We start from the raw sequence: 14,242 nt of genomic DNA, 5'->3' as shown, positions 1-14,242 counted from the left end.
ACCGCAGGGACTGTGCATTCTTCTAATTGCTCTTGTTGCTCGTTCATTGGCGGTGTGGTGAACTCCATCTCATGGTCTTCTTCAGGTACCTCCATATCGATGCTGAACCTTTTTTTTACTTGGTCCAGATGCTTACGACATATCTGACCATTGTTGAGTTTTACCACAATGACCCTATTCCGCTCTTTGTCAATTACAGTGCCCTCAAGCCAATTTGGCCCGATGGCATGATTGACGACGAATATAGGATCATTTATTTCTATACATCTCCCCCTCGTATTACGGTCATGGTACACGTTTTGTGACTTGCACTTGCCCTTAACTATGTCGGGCAGGACTGGGTGAATGAGGGACAATCGAGTTTTGAGTGTCCGTTTCATTAGTAGCTCTGCAGGCGGGACCCCCGTGAGCGAGTGCGGTCTGGATCTATAGGCCAGCAGGAGACGCGATAGGTGGCATTGTAGGGAGGGCTCTTGAATCCTGAGCATACCTTGCTTAATGATTTGGACCGCACGTTCCGCCTAGCCATTGGAGATCGGCTTGAACGGTGCAGTCCTGACGTGGTTGATGCCATTGCCCGACATAAACTCTCGGAATTCGTAGCTTGTCATGGGTTGCAAAGATCGCACATAGGCTTTCCACGGTGGTGGATGACGTGCGTGAATTCAGAATATGCACTCGATCCATTTTGAGTACGCATCTACCACAATAAGGAACATCTTACCCATGAACGGCCCTGCATAGTCAACATGAATGTGTGACCATGGCCTGGTGGGCCAGGGCCACAGGCTGAGCGGGGTCTCCCTGGGGGCATTACCCAGCTGGGCACACGTGCACCTGCGAACACAGTGTTCCAGGTCTGAATCAATTCCAGGCCACGAAACGTGTGACCGGGCAATGGCCTTCATCAGCACAATGCCTGGGTGCTCGCTGTGGAGTTCCCTGATGAATGCCTCCCTGCCCTTCTGGGGCATAACTCCCCAGCCGTCCCATAGTAGGCAGTCGGCTTGGATGGAGAGCTCATCCATCCGTCTGTGGAACGGTCTGACCTCCTCAGGGCATGCTCCATGTGCGGGCGCCCAATCCCCAGTCAGGACGCATTTCTTAATCAGGTATAGGAGGGGATCTCTGTTTGTCCAGATTTTGATCTGGCGGGCTGTGATGGAGGAGCCTGCGCTGTCAAAGGCATCGACAGCAATGACCATCTCAGCGCTTTGCTCTGCTGCCCCCTCAGTGGTGGCCAATGGAAGCATGCTGAGCGCGTCAGCGCAATTTTCAGTGCCGGGCCGGTGCCGGATGGAGTAGCCATGAGCAGCCAGCGTGAGAGCCCATCGCTGTATGCGAGCTGATGCGTTGGCATTGACAGCCTTGCTGTCTGACAACAGGGATGTGAGTGGCTTATGGTCCGTCTCTAATTCAAACTTCCTACCAAAGAGATACTGATGCATTTTTTTTACACCATAGACACATGCAAGCGCTTCTTTCTTGACCATCCCATAGCCCCGTTCTGCTTGAGCGCGCGACCTGGAGCCATAAGCCACAGGTTATAGTTGACCATCAGCATTGCCCTGCTGCAACACGCACCCAACCCCATAGGACAATGCATCACATGTCAGAACCAATTTTTTACAGGGGCCGTACAGGGTCAACAACTTGTTTGAACAAAAGTTTCACGCCCGATCAAAAGCCAATTCCTGACAGTCCCCCCCACAACCAATCGCAACCCTTATGCAGCGGCTCCAACAACGTGCTCAAGTTCGGCAGAAGGTTCCCGAAATAGTTCAACAGCCCCAGGAATGAACGCAACTCCGATGTGTTGCAGGGCCTGGGTGCTCGTCGAATCGCCTCTATTTTGGATTCGGTGGGCCGAATCCCATCTGCAGCAACCCTCCTGCCCAGAAACTCAACCTCAGGAGCTAAGAACAAACATTTAGACTTTTTGAGTCGCAGGCCTACCCGGTCCAGTCGGCGTAGCACCTCCTCCAGGTTGTGGAGGTGTTCCTTGGTGTCCCGATCCGTGATGAGAATGTCGTCCTGGAATACGATCGTTCCAGGAATGGATTTAAGCAGGCTTTCCATGTTTCGTTGAAAAATCGCGGCCGCTGATCAAATGCCAAACGAGCACCTGTTATAAACGAACAGTCCCTTGTGCGTGGTGATGGTGGTCAGTAGTTTAGATTCGTCGGCCAGTTCCTGGGTCATATAGGCTGAAGTGAGGTCCAACTTGGTGAACAGCTTGCCGCCTGCCAGCGTGGCGAAAAGGTCCTATGCTCTCAGGAGCGGGTATTGATCTTGTAGGGACACCTGATTGATGGGGCTCGCCCAGTCACTGAATTCGACAGGCGAGATAATGCCCTCTCTCAACAGCCGGTACAGTTCACTCTCGATCTTTTCCTGCATCACATACGGCACCGCTCTGGTTTTGTGGTGCACTGGCCTGGTGTCCGGGGTGATGTGTATCACTACTTTAGTGCCTTTGAAAGTCCTGACGCCAGGTTGGAATAGTGAATCGAATTGTTGTAGGGCTTGTGAGCACGAACTTCCCTCCACAGATGACATTGCGTGAACATCCCCCCATTTCCAATTCATCTCGGCTAACCAGCTCCTTCCCAACAGTGCGGGACCATTGCCCGGGACAATCCAAAGCGGTAGCCGATTCACTAGCCCATTGTGTATGACAGCCAACATTGCACTGCCTAGCACCGGAATGATTTATTTCGTGTAAATCCGTAATTGTATGTCAATACGTGCTAATTTGAGTCTACTGGCTTTAAGTGGCCATAGCTTCTCAAATTGCTGAACGCCCAGTGTCCAGCTCCATGCATACAGGGATACCGTTTAATAAAACCCTCATTATCATTGGTGGCGTTTTGGTGTTTGAACTGTGAATATTCGCCACATGGACCCGCTGTCCATCGATTTGCCCCAAAAGTCATCCTGCCTCAAAGAACCCTCTTCTGGTCCATTCACCTCATATATTAGTCTGGTTGCAGGCTTCCTGCACATTTGAGCTAGGTGGCCACTGAGATTTCAGTTCCTGCAGACAAACTGTTGAAATCTGCAAGATCTAGCTGAGTGTTTTCCCCCACACCTGCAGCACGAGTTAAAGTTTCCATTGTTGGGAACAAAAGGGCTATGGCCAGGCATTCCGAGCTGACTGTCCCTTTGACTGCTCTTAAGTACCCTATTAGTGGGTGTCAATGGCCCCATCTCGGGCTGCATTGTCCACTGTGATGGCGTGCATGTCCGTTCAGCCTGCCATTGTCTCTGTTGAAGTCCTGCTCTGGGATCTATTGCTTCGGACTGCCCCTGCCTGCCTGCGGGGCTCTGAGTCGCATTGATGATGTTAACTCCTTGATCCGTCGCCACGTTAGAGGCAGAATTGTGTGTGTATATTATTTTCACCTCTTCCTCCCCTGCCATGAAAGTCTGAGCCATCAACGCCGCCGCTTCCAAGGTCAAATCCTTGGTCTCAATTAATTTGTGGAAAATTCCCGCATGACCGATGTCCTCGATAAAGAAGTCCTTTAGCATCTCCCTCCTGCAAGCGCTTGTGAACTTACAGAGGCTGGCCAAACGCCGGAGGTCCGCTATGAAGTCCGGTATGCTGTGTCCTTCACGGCGTCGGTGGGTGTAGAATCTGTGTCGGGCCATATGTATGCTACTCGCCGGTTTGAGGTGCTCCCCGATCAATTTGTTAAGTTCTTCAAAGGTTTTGTCCGCCAGCTTTTCAGGTGCTAGTAAGTCCTTCATGAGCGCGTAAGTCTTTGGTCCGCAGCTGGTCAAGAGATGAGCCCTTCGCTTGTCGGCCAGTGCATCCCCCAGCCATTCTTTCGTAATGAAGCTTTGCTGAAGCCTTTCGACAAAATCGTCCCAGTCTTCCCCACTACAGTACCGTTCTTCTGTGCTACCGGTGGCCGTTCTCATGGGTCGTGAATTCCTGTTTCTCGTCGCCAATGTAAAGTCCTTACTCTGCAGTATGAAACCACACGAGGCATATTCTGGGGATAAGGTCACTCTGTGACCTGAACTCTTTATTCACAGGACTGCAAAGATAGTGACCCTGCGTGGGACCTTCCTTTTTATACCTGAGTGATCAGGTAAGGAGTGTCTCCCACAAGTTCACCCCTTGTGGTCAAGATGTGCATCTAGGTTGAGTGTATACAGTAATACAGTGGTGTTACATTGTGGTTATATACATGACAATTGGGATCAGGATCAGACTTCCACAGTGGAACAGCTTCCTGGCACTCACTGTCTGGCCCCACGGATGAAGATAGCTCGCTGAATAAGGTGCCAGAGGCTGGTGTCTGTGTGGAACTAAACTCCAGCATTCCCAAGATGTGAAAAACAATCGGGCGGTGGGGAGTGGGGAGGTGGGGATTGGCTCCACTTGCTGTTCAAAAGAACACTCTAATCTCTGTTTTACAAGGGCATTGCAAATTCACACTAGGACTCTCAGACCAAGACACAAAATCCCAGCACAATGCTTACAAGATCAACCTTTCATATCGCATGTGTCAATCCATGATAGCTGATCTCCGGCAGCCTCACAGCACATCAGAATTCATTTACATGTAGGGCAAAGCACGTTTCCCTATGAGGAGTCCATCTCTCACTACTGCGACTTTCAAAGACATTTAGAAGCTGTGTTAATGGCAATACTCAGAACTAAATAGCGTATGCACTGACTCCCTCTATCCTTTACCGGGCCATGTTGTTTACTCAATAGCTCCAGTTACCACATCAATCTCTTGCCGGTATGATGATCCAGCTTAAAACTAAGCCTGTTTCCACTTGCAGCAGAGAAGGACATGGGTTATCCAGGGAGCAGCTGGGCAAAAGTTGACCAGAAAGGTCCCAGGTTCAGTCCCTGGTCTACGCTGAATTAATCGATCTCAATGGGCGTGGTGGCAGGAGTGTTCGAATTGGCCTTAGTACCGTTGCATTAGGGATAGGGAAACAAAATCAGGCTTCCTGCTTCTGATCACCATTCACTGACCCCTACTAGAAGTGGACGTCAAGTCAATGCAACATCGGCGTGAGCTACCTGTGGTAGAATAGCTTGCTGCGAGTCACTATCTGGGTTGGCACATGATTAATGTCCATTTATTCAAAACTCTCTAAAATAGCCGAGTACAGTACTGAGGGAGTGCGGCACTGTCAGAGGTGCTGTCTTTTGCACGAGACATTAAACGGAGGCCCATTCTGCTCTCTCAGGTGGATGTGAAAGATCCCACATGACACTTTTTCAAAGAAGAGCAGGGGAGTTATCCCGGTGTCCTGGCCAATATTTATCCCTCAACCATCATCACTAAAACAGATTATCTGGTCATTATCACATTGCTGTTTATGGGAGCTTGCTGTGTGCAAATTGGCTGCTGCATATCCCACATTACAACAATGACTACACTTCAAAATTACTTCATTGGCTGTAAATGCTTTGGGAATTCCTTAGGTCATGAAAGGCGCTATATAAATTAAAATCCTTCCTTTCTTTCTTTAGCCAGGGTCTGTTGAATGGTACCCTAGCAATAAATCAATGTTGCAGGGAGAGAGAGAGTAAGGAGCAAAACTGGCGAGAGAGAAAAAAATTACTTCTGGATTTCATGAAACAATACATTCTGATCAAACACACTGTGCGGATGGTGCTGTTCAAGGATATATGGAAACTGCATCGAGCATTTTGGTGATATTCAAACTGTATGCTAAATTTAATTTTAAAGTACATGTAGATGACCTATTCTTTGTCCCGTAGTCAGTCGATGAATACAAGTTTTTTTTTAACATGCAAGATGGTAACGGAGTTGGGAGATTTTAGAAACTTGCTCTGCAGAGGCACCTAGTGGCTGGAGGCTGCAACTACAGAGTGACAGATGACATAGCATTTTACACTGGTAAATGCTGACAGAAAAGTGTTATCCAAAGTCATGACAATGGGAAATAGGACTTGTGAGGTAGGAGGTGCACATCCTACACAAGATTTTTAATGATACATAGATGATAAGAAACATGAGAAACATAAGAAATAGGAGCAGGAGTAGGCCATTTAGCCCCTCAAGCCTGCTCCACCATTCAATAAGATCATGGCTGATCTGATCATGGACTCAGCTCCACCTCCCTGCCCGCTCCCCATAATCCTTTACTCCCTTATCGCTCAAAAATCTGTCTATCTCCATCTTAAATATATTCAATGACCCAAATTGTCATGTGTTCAACTATCATTGTAACCTATGTATAAGCTGACCTAAGTTGTAAACCTTGAGAACATTGACCACAGGGGGGTGAACTTGTGGGAGACACTCTTAACCTGGACTTTCAGGTATAAAAGGGGAAGCTCCACCCACCTTCAACCTCTTGAGGTCTTGGTAATAAAGGTAACTGGTCACAGAGTGACCTTCTCTCAAGTATGGGCCTCGTGTGCATTTATACTGTATAGTAAGGACTTATCACAGATGATGATGATATTGCCTGCAAATCTAAACACAGTTTCCTTGAAATGCATTAGCCACTTATTTTGCCTTCTGGGTCGAGAGGATAGATTTTCTGAGTCCTTGCCTGCTGTGAGTGTGCATTAGAGAATTCTAGCCAGGATTTTCTGAGGGACTTTACTGTGAACAAGAACTCAGAAAATCTACCCTCAGCTATAAACATAGAGATCTCACATTCCCAGTTATAGACGAAGTAATCTTTTAGAAGAAACTGAAGCACAAGTGGCTACGAGAACTTTTTGCTGGGTTATGGCCCAAAGGAATTGGAGAATTGCTGGCATATATTAATCCACATGCTTCTCACCCATTGGGAATTCAGCAGTGTATTCACAATACAACCCAGTGGCCCAACTCCTCTCCAGCTATGATCCTCAAAAGATTTGCTGCTCCATCGCCTCTGGTCCTTCATTCATGGCTTTCCCAACCGCGGGATGTCAACAGTACTCGGATTCGGTGTTCTTCCTGCTGCTTTTCTTACGACCCTTGAAAGAGAAATGTTTCGAAGGACTGCGACATGCAGAATGGATTCCTTATCGAAGACCCCACAGTACAACCCGAAGGATCAAACCTTCCTCGCAAACAGTGGACAACCATCAACTGCCTCAGAACCGGTCATGGTCGATGCTGCCACCTTATCCATAGGTGGAAGATTAAAGCATCCCCATCATCTGATTGTGGAGCTCCTAATCAGACCCTGGAGCATATCACTGAGCACTGCCCACAGAGGAACTTCGCAGGCAGCCTACAAGATATCCACACTGTTACACCGGAAGCTTTGGCCTGGATATCTAACTTGGATATTGACGTTTGGTTTGCTTTGCTGCCACCATACGGAAGGAGAAGAGGAAGGGCCATCCAAGCATCTTATAATCATAGGCAGTCCCTCGAATCAAGGATGACTTGCTTCCACGTCAAAAAGTTCACAGGTGTTTCAATGAAGGACCTAAAATTCCAGGTCCCGAACTAAATCTTGAAGATGCCTGTGTGTGGATTTTTTTAACGTGTGGTGGCCGTTGCACACCAGCCACCACACGGGCTTGACAGAGCTGGGTCTTGGTCCAGTGGCAAGAATTAACCAAGGTGACTGGAGACCAGCTCTGCTGCATGGACCCAGTGCACACACATATCACTGTGTGGTCTGGCCCATGCTGCTCCTGCACCCTCGCCACTTCTGGGCCCTGATCACATCCCTCTACAATCTCTCGCCGCTCCATTTACAGAACAAGTGAAACACTTTCATTCATGATACAGAGGGTTTTATTTTGCCTCCCATGGGAAAGTGTCCGGCCTTCAGTCCACGACAGCCCATGGTGATAAGATTTAAGCTCACCATTTGAAGAGAACTGCTTTCTATCACTCCACAATGCAGCATGTTGGAGCATTCGGAGGACAAACCCTGAAACAACACAGGTTGGGACTGTGACCCATGACAAGTTAATGAGTTACACTGGCACACAGACAATTGCCTTGATCAATATGCAATGGGTAGGATGCACATTCTTATACGAATCTCCAGCAAAAGTCATTTCAGCAGATTAAATCTTATCTAAAAGACTGAATTCCAATCATAGTTTCACTGCAGTATTTCTTTGGCTCACTTTTCATTGTCAGCGCCTTTATCTCTTTCCATCTCAGATAGTTTCCTTGCACTCCCCTTCGCTCAAAGAGCTGCTATCTCAATATTTTCCATCTGTTTAATCATGCTCCAGGAAGTGTTTCTACAATACCGGCTAAATCCCAGGCGGCGTTTAAATGACCCCGTTTACGTTCGGGACTGGTAACCACGGCAGTGGTTCCACTTTTAATTAACTGCATGCTCACGGATGGCCCATTTGCCATAGCTTTGAAACATAGAAACATAGAAAATAGGTGCAGGAGTAGGCCATTCGGCCCTTCGAGCCTGCAATGCCATTCAATAAGATCATGGCTGATCCTTCCCTCAGTACCCCTTTCCTGCTTTCTCTCCATATCCCTTGATCCCCTTAGCCATAATGGCCATATCTAACTCCCTCTTGAATATATCCAATGAACTGGCATCAACAACTCTCTGCGGCAGGGAATTCCGCAGGTTAACAACTCTCCGAGTGAAGAAGTTTCTCCTCATCTCAGTCCTAAATGGTCTGCCCCTTATCCTAAGACTGTGTCCCCTGGTTCTGGACTTCCCCAACATCAGAAACATTCTTCCCGCATCTAACCTGTCCAGTCCCGTCAGAATCTTATATGTTTCTATGAGATCCCCTCTCATCCTTCTAAACTCCAGTGTATAAAGGCCCAGTTGATCCAGTCTCTCCTCATATGTCAGTCCAGCCATCCCGGGAATCAGTCTGGTGAACCTTCGCTGCACTCCCTCAATAGCAAGAACGTCCTTCCTCAGAACACAATATTCCAGGTGAGGCCTCACCAAAGCCCTGTACAACTGCAGTAAGACCTCCCTGCTCCTATACTCAAATCCCCTTGCTATGAAGGCCAACATACCATTTGCCTTCTTCACCACCTGCTGTACCTGCATGCGAACTTTCAATGACTGACGAACCATGACACCCAGGTCTCGCTGCACCTCCCTTTTGCTAATCTGCCGCCATTCAGATAATATTCTGCCTTCGTGTTTTTGCCCCCAAAGTGGATAACCTCACATTTATCCACATTATACTGCATCTGCCATGTATTTGCCCACTCGCTTAACTTGTCCAAGTCACCCTGCAGCCTCTTAGCATCCTCCTCACAGCTCACACCGCCACCAAGTTTAGTGTCATCTGCAAACTTGGAGATATTACACTCAATTCCATAATTTAAATCATTAATATATATTGTAAAGAGCTGGGGTCCCAGCACTGAGCCTGCGGCACTCCACTAGTCACTGCCTGCCATTCTGAAAAGGACCCGTTTATCCTGACTCTCTGCTTCCTGTCTGCCAACCAGTTATCTTTCCACGTCAGTACATTACCCCCAATACCATGTGCTTTGGTTTTGCACACCAATCTCTTGTGTGGGACCTTGTCAAAAGCCTTTTGAAAGTCCAAATACACCACATCCACTGGTTCTCCCTTGTCCATTCTACTAGTTACATCCTCAAAAAATTCCAGAAGATTTGTCAAGCATGATTTCCCTTTCATAAATCCATGCTGACTTGGACCAATCCTGTCACTGCTTTCCAAATGCGCTGCTATTTCATCCTTAATTATTGATTCCAACATTTTCCCCACTATTGATGTCAGGCTAACTCGTCTATAAGTACCTGTTTTCTCTCCCTCCCTTTTTAAAAAGTGGTGTTACATTAGCAACCCTCCAGTCCATAGGAACTGATCCAGAGTCGATAGACTGTTGGAAAATGATCACCAATGCATCCACTATTTCTAGGGCCACTTCCATAAGTACTCTGGGATGTAAACTATCAGGCCCTGGGGATTTATCGGCTTTCAATCCCATCAATTTCCCTAACACAGTTTCTTGCCTAATAAGAATATCCTTCAGTTCCTCCTTCTCACTAGACCCTCGGTCCCCTAGTACATCCGGAAGGTTATTTGTGTCTTCCTTCGTGAAAACAGAACCAAAGTATTTGTTCAACTGGTCTGCCATTTCTTTGATCCCCATTATAAATTCACCCGAATCCGACTGCAAGGGACCTGCGTTTGTCTTCACCAATCTTTTTCTCTTCACATATCTATCGAAGCTTTTGCAGTCAGTTTTTATGTTCCCGGCAAGCTTCCTCTCGTACTCTATTTTCCCCCTCTTAATTAAACCCTTTGTCCTCCTCTGCTGAATTCGAAATTTCTTCCAGTCCTCAGGTTTGCTGCTTTTTCTGGATAATTTACATGCCTCTTCCTTGGATTTAACACTATCCTTAATTTTCCTTGTTAGCCACGGTTGAGCCACCTTTCCCGATTTATTTTTACTCCAGACAGGGATGTACGATTGTTGAAGTTCATCCATATGATCTTTAAAGGTTTGCCATTGTCTATCCACCGTCAACCCTTTAAGCATCATTTGCCTGTCTAATCTAGCCAATTCGCGCCTCATACCATCAAAGTTACCTTTCCTTAAGTTCAGGACCCTAGTTTCTGAATTAACTTTGTCACTCTCCACCTTAATAAAGAATTCTACCATATTATGGTCATTCTTCCCCAAGGGGCCTCGCACAACAAGATTGCTAAGTAGTCCCTTCTCATTACACGTCACCCAGTCTAGGATGGCCAGCTCTCTGGTTGGTTCCTCGACATATTGGTCTAGAAAACTATCCCTAATACACTCCAGGAAATCCTCCTCCACCGCATTGCTACCAGTTTGGTTAGCCCAATCAATATGTAGATTAAAGTCGCCCGTGATTACTGCTGTACCTTTATTGCACAGATGCCTTATTTCTTGTTTGATGCTGTCCCCAACCTCACTACTACTATTTGGTGGCTTGTACACAACTCCCACTAACGTTTTCTGCCCTTTGGTATTCCGTAGCTCCACCCATACCGATTCCACATCATCCAAGCTAATGTCGTTCCTTACAATTGCATTAATTTCCTCTTTAACCAGCAATGCCACCCCGCCTCCTTTTCCTTTCTGCCTATCCTTCCTAAATGTTGAAAACCCTTGGATGTTGAGTTCCCAGCCTTGATCACCCTGGAGCCATGTCTCTGTGATGCCAATCACATCGTATCCGTTAACTGCTATCTGCGCAGTTAATTCGTCCATCTTGTTCTGAATACTCCTCGCGTTGAGGCATAGAACCCTCAGGCTTGTCTTAACACACTTTGCCCCTTTAGAATTTTGCTATAATGTGGCCCATTTTGTTTTTTGCCTTGGGTTTCTCTGCCGTCCACTTTTACTATTCTCCTTTCTATCTTTTGCTTCTGACTCCATTTTATTTCCCTCAGTCTCCCTGCATAGGTTCCCATCCCCCTGCCACATTAGTTTAACTCCTCCCCAACAGCACGAGCAAATACTCCCCCTAGGACATTGGTTCTGGTCCTGCCCAGGTGCAGACCGTCCGGTTTGTACTGGTCCCACCTCCCACAGAACCGATTCCAATGCCCCAGGTTGAGGTTACAATTTTCTGGCAGTTGGCAGCCAAACCACCTCCGAAATATGCATGTGGGCCACTGAGCTGGAAGGAATGGTGCTGGCTTGTACCAACAGGCTAAACCATTCATCCCACTTACCCCCAAAAAACATGGCTGCCTCCACCTCTGTTGGCAAGCCAGTGTTAGAAACATAGAAACATAGAAACATAGAAAATAGGTGCAGGAGTAGGCCATTCAGCCCTTCTAGCCTGCACCGCCATTCAATGAGTTCATGGCTGAACATTCAACTTCAGTACCCCATTCCTGCTTTCTCGCCATACCCCTTGATCCCCCTAGCAGTAAGGACCTCATCTAACTCCTTTTTGAATATATTTAGTGAATTGGCCTCAACAACTTTCTGTGGTAGAGAATTCCACAGGTTCACCACTCTCTGGGTGAAGAAGTTCCTCCGCATCTCGGTCCTAAATGGCTTACCCCTTATCCTTAGACTGTGACCCCTGGTTCTGGACTTCCCCAACATTGGGAACATTCTTCCTGCATCTAACCTGTCTAACCCCGTCAGAATTTTATATGTTTCTATGAGGTCCCCTCTCATTCTTCTGAACTCCAGTGAATACAAGCCCAGTTGATCCAGTCTTTCTTGATAGGTCAGTCCCGCCATCCCGGGAATCAGTCTGGTGAACCTTCGCTGCACTCCCTCAATAGCAAGAATGTCCTTCCTCAGGTTAGGAGACCAAAACTGTACACAATACTCCAGGTGTGGCCTCACCAATGCCCTGTACAACTGTAGCAACACCTCCCTGCCCCTGTACTCAAATCCCCTTGCTATGAAGGCCAACATGCCATTTGCTTTCTTAACCGCCTGCTGCACCTGCATGCCAACCTTCAATGACTGATGTACCATGACACCCAGGTCTCTTTGCACCTCCCCTTTTCCTAATCTGTCACCATTCAGATAATAGTCTGTCTCTCTGTTTTTACCACCAAAGTGGATAACCTCACATTTATCCACATTATACTTCATCTGCGATGCATTTGCCCACTCACCTAACCTATCCAAGTCGCTCTGCAGCCTCACAGCATCCTCCTCGCAGCTCACACTGCCACCCAACTTAATGTCATCCGCAAATTTGGAGATACTACATTTAATCCCCTCATCTAAATCATTAATGTACAGTGTAAACAGCTGGGGCCCCAGCACAGAACCTTGCGGTACCCCACTAGTCACTGCCTGCCATTCTGAAAAGTACCCATTTACTCCTACTCTTTGCTTCCTGTCTGACAACCAGTTCTCAATCCATGTCAGTACACTACCCCCAATCCCATGTGCTCTAACTTTGCACATCAATCTCTTGTGTGGGACCTTGTCGAACGCCTTCTGAAAGTCCAAATATACCACATCAACTGGTTCTCCCTTATCCACTCTACTGGAAACATCCTCAAAAAATTCCAGAAGATTTGTCAAGCATGATTTCCCTTTCACAAATCCATGCTGACTTGGACCTATCATGTCACCTCTTTCCAAATGCACTGCTATGACATCCTTAATAATTGATTCCATCATTTTACCCACTACCGATGTCAGGCTGACCGGTCTATAATTCCCTGTTTTCTCTCTCCCTCCTTTTTTAAAAAGTGGGGTTACATTGGCTACCCTCCACTCCATAGGAACTGATCCAGAGTCAATGGAATGTTGGAAAATGACTGTCAACGCATCCACTATTTCCAAGGCCACCTCCTTAAGTACTCTGGGATGCAGTCCATCAGGCCCTGGGGATTTATCGGCCTTCAATCCCATCAATTTCCCCAACACAATTTCCCGGCTAATAAGGATTTCCCTCAGTTCCTCCTCCTTACTAGACCCCCCGACCCCTTTTATAACCGGAAGGTTGTTCGTGTCCTCCTTCGTGAATACCGAACCAAAGTACTTGTTCAATTGGTCCGCCATTTCTTTGTTCCCCGTTATGACTTCCCCTGATTCTGACTGCAGGGGACCTACATTTGTCTTTACTAACCTTTTTCTCTTTACATATCTATAGAAACTTTTGCAATCCGTCTTAATGTTCCCTGCAAGCTTCTTCTCATACTCCATTTTCCCTGCCCTAATCAAACCCTTTGTCCTCCTCTGCTGAGTTCTAAATTTCTCCCAGTCCCCAGGTTCGCTGCTATTTCTGGCCAATTTGTATGCCACTTCCTTGGCTTTAATACTATCCCTGATTTCCCTTGATAGCCACGGTTGAGCCACCTTCCCTTTTTTATTTCTATGCCAGACAGGAATGTACAATTGTTGTAGTTCATCCATGCGGTCTCTAAATGTCTGCCATTGCCCATCCACAGTCAACCCCTTAAGTATCATTTGCCAATCCATCTCAGCCAATTCACGCCTCATACCTTCAAAGTTAGCCTTCTTTAAGTTCTGGACCATGGTCTCTGAATTAACTGTTTCATTCTCCATCCTAATGCAGAATTCCACCATATTATGGTCACTCTTCCCCAAGGGGCCTCGCACAACGAGATTGCTAATTAATCCTTTCTCATTACATAACACCCAGTCTAAGATGGCCTCCCCCCTAGTTGGTTCCTCGACATATTGGTCTAAAAAACCATCCCTTATGCACTCCAGAAAATCCTCCTCCACCGTGTTGCTTCCAGTTTGGTTAGCCCAATCTATGTGCATATTAAAGTCACCCATTATAACTGCTGCACCTTTATTGCACGCACCCCTAATTTCCTGTTTGA

Source organism: Pristiophorus japonicus, chromosome 16 (assembly GCF_044704955.1).
Source record: "Pristiophorus japonicus isolate sPriJap1 chromosome 16, sPriJap1.hap1, whole genome shotgun sequence".
Classification (NCBI taxonomy): Eukaryota; Metazoa; Chordata; class Chondrichthyes; family Pristiophoridae; genus Pristiophorus; species Pristiophorus japonicus.
Note: the sequence above shows the minus strand (reverse complement) of the source record.